The 6,000-nt window shown below is 38.4% G+C and overlaps 1 protein-coding gene across 1 annotated transcript in view; it reads left to right on the plus strand.

Annotated features, from left to right (window-relative positions):
* The window catches only part of phf14 (PHD finger protein 14), a 104,873-nt gene that overhangs the window by 23,997 nt on the left and 74,876 nt on the right, over positions 1–6,000 (plus strand). The gene's annotated exons all lie outside the window — the stretch shown is intronic.

Raw genomic sequence — 6,000 nt, forward strand, 5'->3', positions numbered from 1 at the left:
ACTCAATCCTGGCTGCGTCATAGTCAGGCTACCTGAAGGACAGTCAGGCAGTGCAGGCAACACACCCAGCAGCCAGTCAGGACTGGTGGACTTGCAGAGAGGGCCATGTTCTTTTGATGCCATTCTGACTTTTTTCTTCTTCTTGTTGTTTAGGAAAGACAAAGGAATGAATTGGGAGACTTGGGAGTAAAATATATTTTTTTAATGTGCTTCAGATAGAAAACTCTTTACTTTAGCCAGATTCTTTTTAATTGGTGCTTTTAATCTGGTGGTTATTTTTAGATTGACCAATTAATAACTGAATAGCAAAAGGTGCTTAATTGGAGATTACTAGGTAGTACATATACAAAGGTTTCTTTCATCTTAAATGTAAATATTTTCTGTCCAGTTTTGGCTTGATTACTTCTTTACTTGTGTTGCTCTTCCAACAAATAACCTTTTTTTAAGTCTGTATGCTCCAGTTAATGATCAATTAATTACTAAATTACTTGATTCATCCTGATTAATCTAATTAATTGTTTCAACCCCAGACATCTGACATCTGGTTTGATTACGTTCTAGCTTGTTTTTTGTCTCTTTTAGTGGCAAATATTCAAGTTTAATTTGTCCCTGTTTGTCCTACCAGTGCTGAAGCACATGACAGCTGGGACTATGTAATTTTGGATCGCACAACAGCGATTCTTGTGAAGTTGTGGCTGCATGACTGCAAAGGGAGGGATAAAATGATACAGCAGGAACCTAAGAAGCCTAAACTCTAAACATAAACAGTAGATTAATAAGGAGCAGATATGGAGTTTGAGTACTGAGGCTGGGTGTTCTACTCAGAGTCGATACTGTGACATAAAGATACTCCATAAATCTGAGCTGCTTGCTATATGAGAGTGTTCTTTCTGTCCTCTAGATTTTGGTGTAGCTATTGAATGAATGTCTCTTTTAAAATTACAGGAACTACTTGTTTAAAGGGATCCACGAGTAGTTGAACATGTCAGCCTAAATATGTTGGAATTTCTCTATTAACTTAAAAAGTGCTGTTTGTGATGTGTAAAAATTCATAATTACTTTAATTACTGTATTTTACTGTATTTTAATTACTGCACCGGATTATAAGGCGCACTTTCATTTAACCCATACATAAGTCGCACCGGATTATAAGACGCATGCTAAAACATACGGTCAACAAAAAAAAAAAAAAAAACAAGGTAACAGAAACAAAACATTAAGTTTAGTTGAACTTCATTCTACCATGCAACATTTCACTCACGTTATTTTTCATTCTTCTTCCACAAATCCATGAAAGACCTTTTTTTCTGTATCTGAATTGAACAGCTGGGCAATTTCGCCATCAAACATGCCAGGTTCCCTCTCATCATTGTTGGAGTCAGTCTCGTTGCCAGGTGGCTGTTCAGCAATGATGCCGGCTTTCGCGAAAGCTCAGACAACACTTAAGGCAGATACATTAGCCCAGGCATCCACAATCCATTCACACGTGGTGGCGGCGTAACTCGCCCGGCGCTGCCTCCCCGTCTTAGTAAACGTGTGTTCGCAGTCTGTCATCCATCGCTCCCACACCGCTCGCAACTTCTTTTTGAACGCCCTGTTTACACCAATGTCCAGCGGTTGGAGTTCTTTTGTTAATTCTCCCGGAATGACGGCAAACTCCGAATTAGTTTGCTTCACTTCCTTTTTCACAGTAGCAGTGAGATGGGTGTGCATGGCATCGCAGATGAACAGGGACGGTGATGCGTGGAAAAACCTATCTGGTTTTTACCCGAGGCGTATGCTGCAGAACTTGGACAACAATTCTCTGATTGGTTTATCGCTGCCAGCGTACGTACTTTACACTTTACGTCTCTGTGTCAGGGACAGATTTTGGAATTCAGTGCATACATAAGGCGCACCGGATTATAAGGTGCACTGCTGATTTTTGTGAAAATTTAAGGCTTTTAGGTGCACCTTATAGTCCGGAAAATACGGTAATGTTATATCTTTTGCTATATTTTTCACCCACGGAGGCTTAGTGACTGGTCCTTGTTCTGAAAAGGAATTAACCTCTTCTCTTGAGGATTAAATATTATTTTAAATGTGATGTGACTCATCTCATTTAATGAGGAGGTGGCGGGAAGTTGAAAAACCATGTTAAAAACTACCAAAGCAGTTAGAACAAATTATTAATTGTTTACCGATTTATTAAACGGCTACAGTGGGGTTACATATTTTAACAATAGCACAATACAATGGTTCATAAGCATTAAATACAAAAAACTAAAATATATTTCGTCCATCAATATGATGGGAATGAAGAAGCCGTGAAGCTTACAATCTCAGATGTATCAGTATTTACGTAGTTTATGTAAATTCTTCTTCTCGGTGGCCTTCAAGATGTACTTGCACGCTACCGCCCCCTGTGGTTGCAGAATATGATGGTTCACAGTTTTTGGTGTAACACCTGACCTGACACAGAGTGCGTCCACTATTTACCGGATCTCGCAGTCTGACCAGAGGTACGTGTCATTCATTGTTTCATTTATGAAGCTGAAGATGGCAGCAACAGCAGCAAACATCAGTTTCTTCAGCCAACGCTTTCCTCTTCCACCGTTTGCTCCTTCTTATCTTCATTACCCTTTAAAATTTCCACATTTTCATACATTTCAGTTGGAGCTTTTTTTTAAACTAAAAAAAGGCTTAAAATTGTTTTGGCTGTTTTGGCTAGATGGAACTAGTGCAGTTGGACCTAGCATACACCATTTACCCAGAATACATCGCAGCTTAAACTACATGGTGATGTCTGTGTGACAATTTTTTATTTAAATTTATAAAAGCCAAACAGCCTACAGTATCTTTACTTTATTGTTTTTACATCTAACATAAATATTTCTCAAATAAAGTCTAATGCTAGTCGTGGATCCCATTAAGGAAGAACGGTCTTGTTCAAAAGGTGACATGTTAAGAGATTGTAAAATTTAAGAAACTAATGAAACTTTATAGATGGAATCTTTCTGTAGTAAAGCACTTTCATTATTGAAATCACACATCTATTCATAAATACTCTCCATTATCTCAGATTGACCTGGATCTTGTCATATCTGCAGTGCTACCAGTGGAGAACAGAAGGGTTTCATTTCTAAAAGATTTGACATCTATAAGATATATTACTCTCTAAATCCATAAAACGCTAAATTAAAAGTGTAGCTGTTGAGAGTACGAGTGTTGCAGATAAATGGTCAAATGATGTTAATACGGTAGCAGGACAGATAAATGGAGCGGAATGTGGAGACTGGCGCTGCTTCTGCAATGACCAGCATAAATCACCTAATTATGAACATTCACAGCACAAGTTGTAGCATCAGTCATAGTGCTGCATGCTTTTGTGTCATCTGTCTGCCACATTTTTATCTTCTATTTGTCATCCTGCCTGTGCATTTGCAGAAATAATTGATGTCCCCAACTGGCACTAAAATCAGTCATTTAATACACAGTTGGAGCTTTTGTTCCTCCAACATTTACCACCCCTGGTAACTTAACATGGAAACACTCAAATGTTACTTTCCACATGCTGCTGTAAGACACATGGGGCTCACACAGTTAATGCACAATAAACCCTCTCCCAGAAACTTGTTTAAAATAAACTTTTAGCCCTTCTTTTTTAAGTAGTAACATAATTCATAGTTACTATGGTTACATATGATGGAGCAAGCACCTTGCTCGGAAATTCTTGATTGTGAGATCCAGTAATATTTATTTTAGTCTGTGGAGCATCTTTTAAGAGGTTAGTTTTAATCTTTTTAACTGGGCTTTCATAATGTTATTATTTCTTCCACTTGTTGACATGGCTGGGCAATATGGCTTAAAATTTTGTTTGTTTTTATGTTAAATTATGTGATGTGACCTTTACTGTAAATAAAGGCACCTACAAATAAAATGTATTGTTATTATTATTATTAAAAATAAAGTTTCCAAATTTTCATACCAGAGCCCATTCTGATTTTCATAAAAAAATATCACTTTATTTTCTAAAACAGAAATTACGGTAACATTTCATTTAAAGGGGTGTGCATAAGACTGATATGACACTGTATAAGTATGACATAACATCTGTGATGAATATTTGACTGCTGTCATTGTCATTCAGGAAATATTGACATTTGTAATGCAAAGTCGACATGATTTAAAAAGTCTCTGTTATGTCAACTTGACATTAACTAAGAATCATCTGTCATAAATATGTTACAACAGGTATTAATGATCAAACTTGGAATGTGATGCTGTCACACCCTCCACCGCCGCCCCTTGAATCCTACTAGGTGGCTGCACTGTAAAAACTATTAGTGCTGAGAACACCTGTCATAAAAAAATCCAAACTATCCCTTCAAATTTCCTTCAGTCTTTATTCCTGATCCTGATTGATTCCCTTGGAAACAGAGCAGATTTGCATTGTTTTTGGATGAGATTTGTTGCTTAAACAATATAAACAAGTATTTGACTTTTATATTAGCATTAGATATTCCAGGCCCTCCTGTAGTTCCTAATGTAACACTGATTGAGCAGAATGTTCCTGCACTCTGCTCTCTGTCAGAGTCTGGAGAGCTAATATTTGAAGAGTCATGTAAGTTGTGATAGTGGATCTGTTCGGGTTCAGTAGTACCAGATGTGGATCATGTCTGCTGTTTTCCAGTGGATGAGAAAGCTCATGGGGTTTCTACCTGTCTGTTCAACATTCAGGATGTCCCAGGAAAGAAGACATCAAACAAAACAACACATTGACTCTGGCATGTAAAGAAGTTCCATGTCACACATTTCATAATGGAGACAATACCTGTACATGATGTCATTTTGTGTGCTGATGGAGTGATTGAAAGCAGGTCCTGGCTCCGGTTCAGAATCCTCTGTAGGATCCAGGGATCTTCTGAAAACACATTATAGTGAGGTGGGTGCATAGCGTTGGCTGAGAGCGGCTGCCATCACTGCTGCGCTCCTCATTTATCCACAGGGAACAGCAGAGCAGAATCTGGTCTAAAATAAGAGCAGCTCAGAAAACAGTGGCTGCAGGGCTGTCTATGCATGGATTAGGCTAAAAGCTTTAGCACATGGCACATACCCTGAGAGAGAGTCAGAGAGGAGCCGGCTTGCCTTGGCAAATGTTGGTTTCAGGTTGTGGCTCTGCTTGATATTTCTAGTTTAAATACAGAATGATGCAGCTGCTCTGAGTCCTGGACAGCTTCATGGAAATAAAACAATCTATTAGAGAGCCAGAACCCTTACCGACTTCATCCAATTCACTTTTACTCTGTTTCTGTAAACTTTGCTGTCGGTCTGTAGAACAGAACTGGCTCCATATTGGCAGAAAGGAGTCTTTATTAGCCAGATGCCAGGAGACCTCAGCGGAGACTGAGAGGATGACCTTATCAGACCCCAGTGCTGGGGTCAGCTGAGCCTCTATCAGGCCTCGGCGCCGCTGCACTGCTGCAGGCGCAGCAGATTAGAACGTCCTCAGAGGAAACCTTGTCTATTTAGTGACAGACTCAGTCCCTACTAGATAGGTTTTCTAATTAACCTCCATGGTAACACCACACCTGAGATTCAGATGAAACTAATCAGACCCTCTGCTGTTGGCTTACATCGGCCACATAACAGGTCTCACTTCTCCTAATGGAGCTGAACAAGAGCTGTCTACTCTTTAGCTTGGCCAAGTTCAGCAGCAACACAAATAAATAATAAATTCCATTTCAAACCTAACTTTTCACACATAATAGGTTTGCTAAGCTAAGTGTTTATAAATTAATAACTGCTCTCTTGTGCAGTAAATGCAACAACAACCAAAACAAGAATCATAAAGAGAAAACCAGATAAAAAGCTACAGAAATCATCATCTTATGTTATTTTTACAAAATGTTCATTTTATAAAAACACTCACAATTTGAGCCCAATAGTTGTTTTTTTAATGTTTTATTTTTATTTATTTTACAAATATTAATTTAATGGATTTAATAAGCATATTTCACC

This window comes from Poecilia latipinna, unplaced genomic scaffold (genome assembly GCF_001443285.1).
Source record: "Poecilia latipinna isolate Pla-1442-1.1 unplaced genomic scaffold, P_latipinna-1.0 Scaffold1712, whole genome shotgun sequence".
NCBI classification, from domain to species: Eukaryota; Metazoa; Chordata; class Actinopteri; order Cyprinodontiformes; family Poeciliidae; genus Poecilia; species Poecilia latipinna.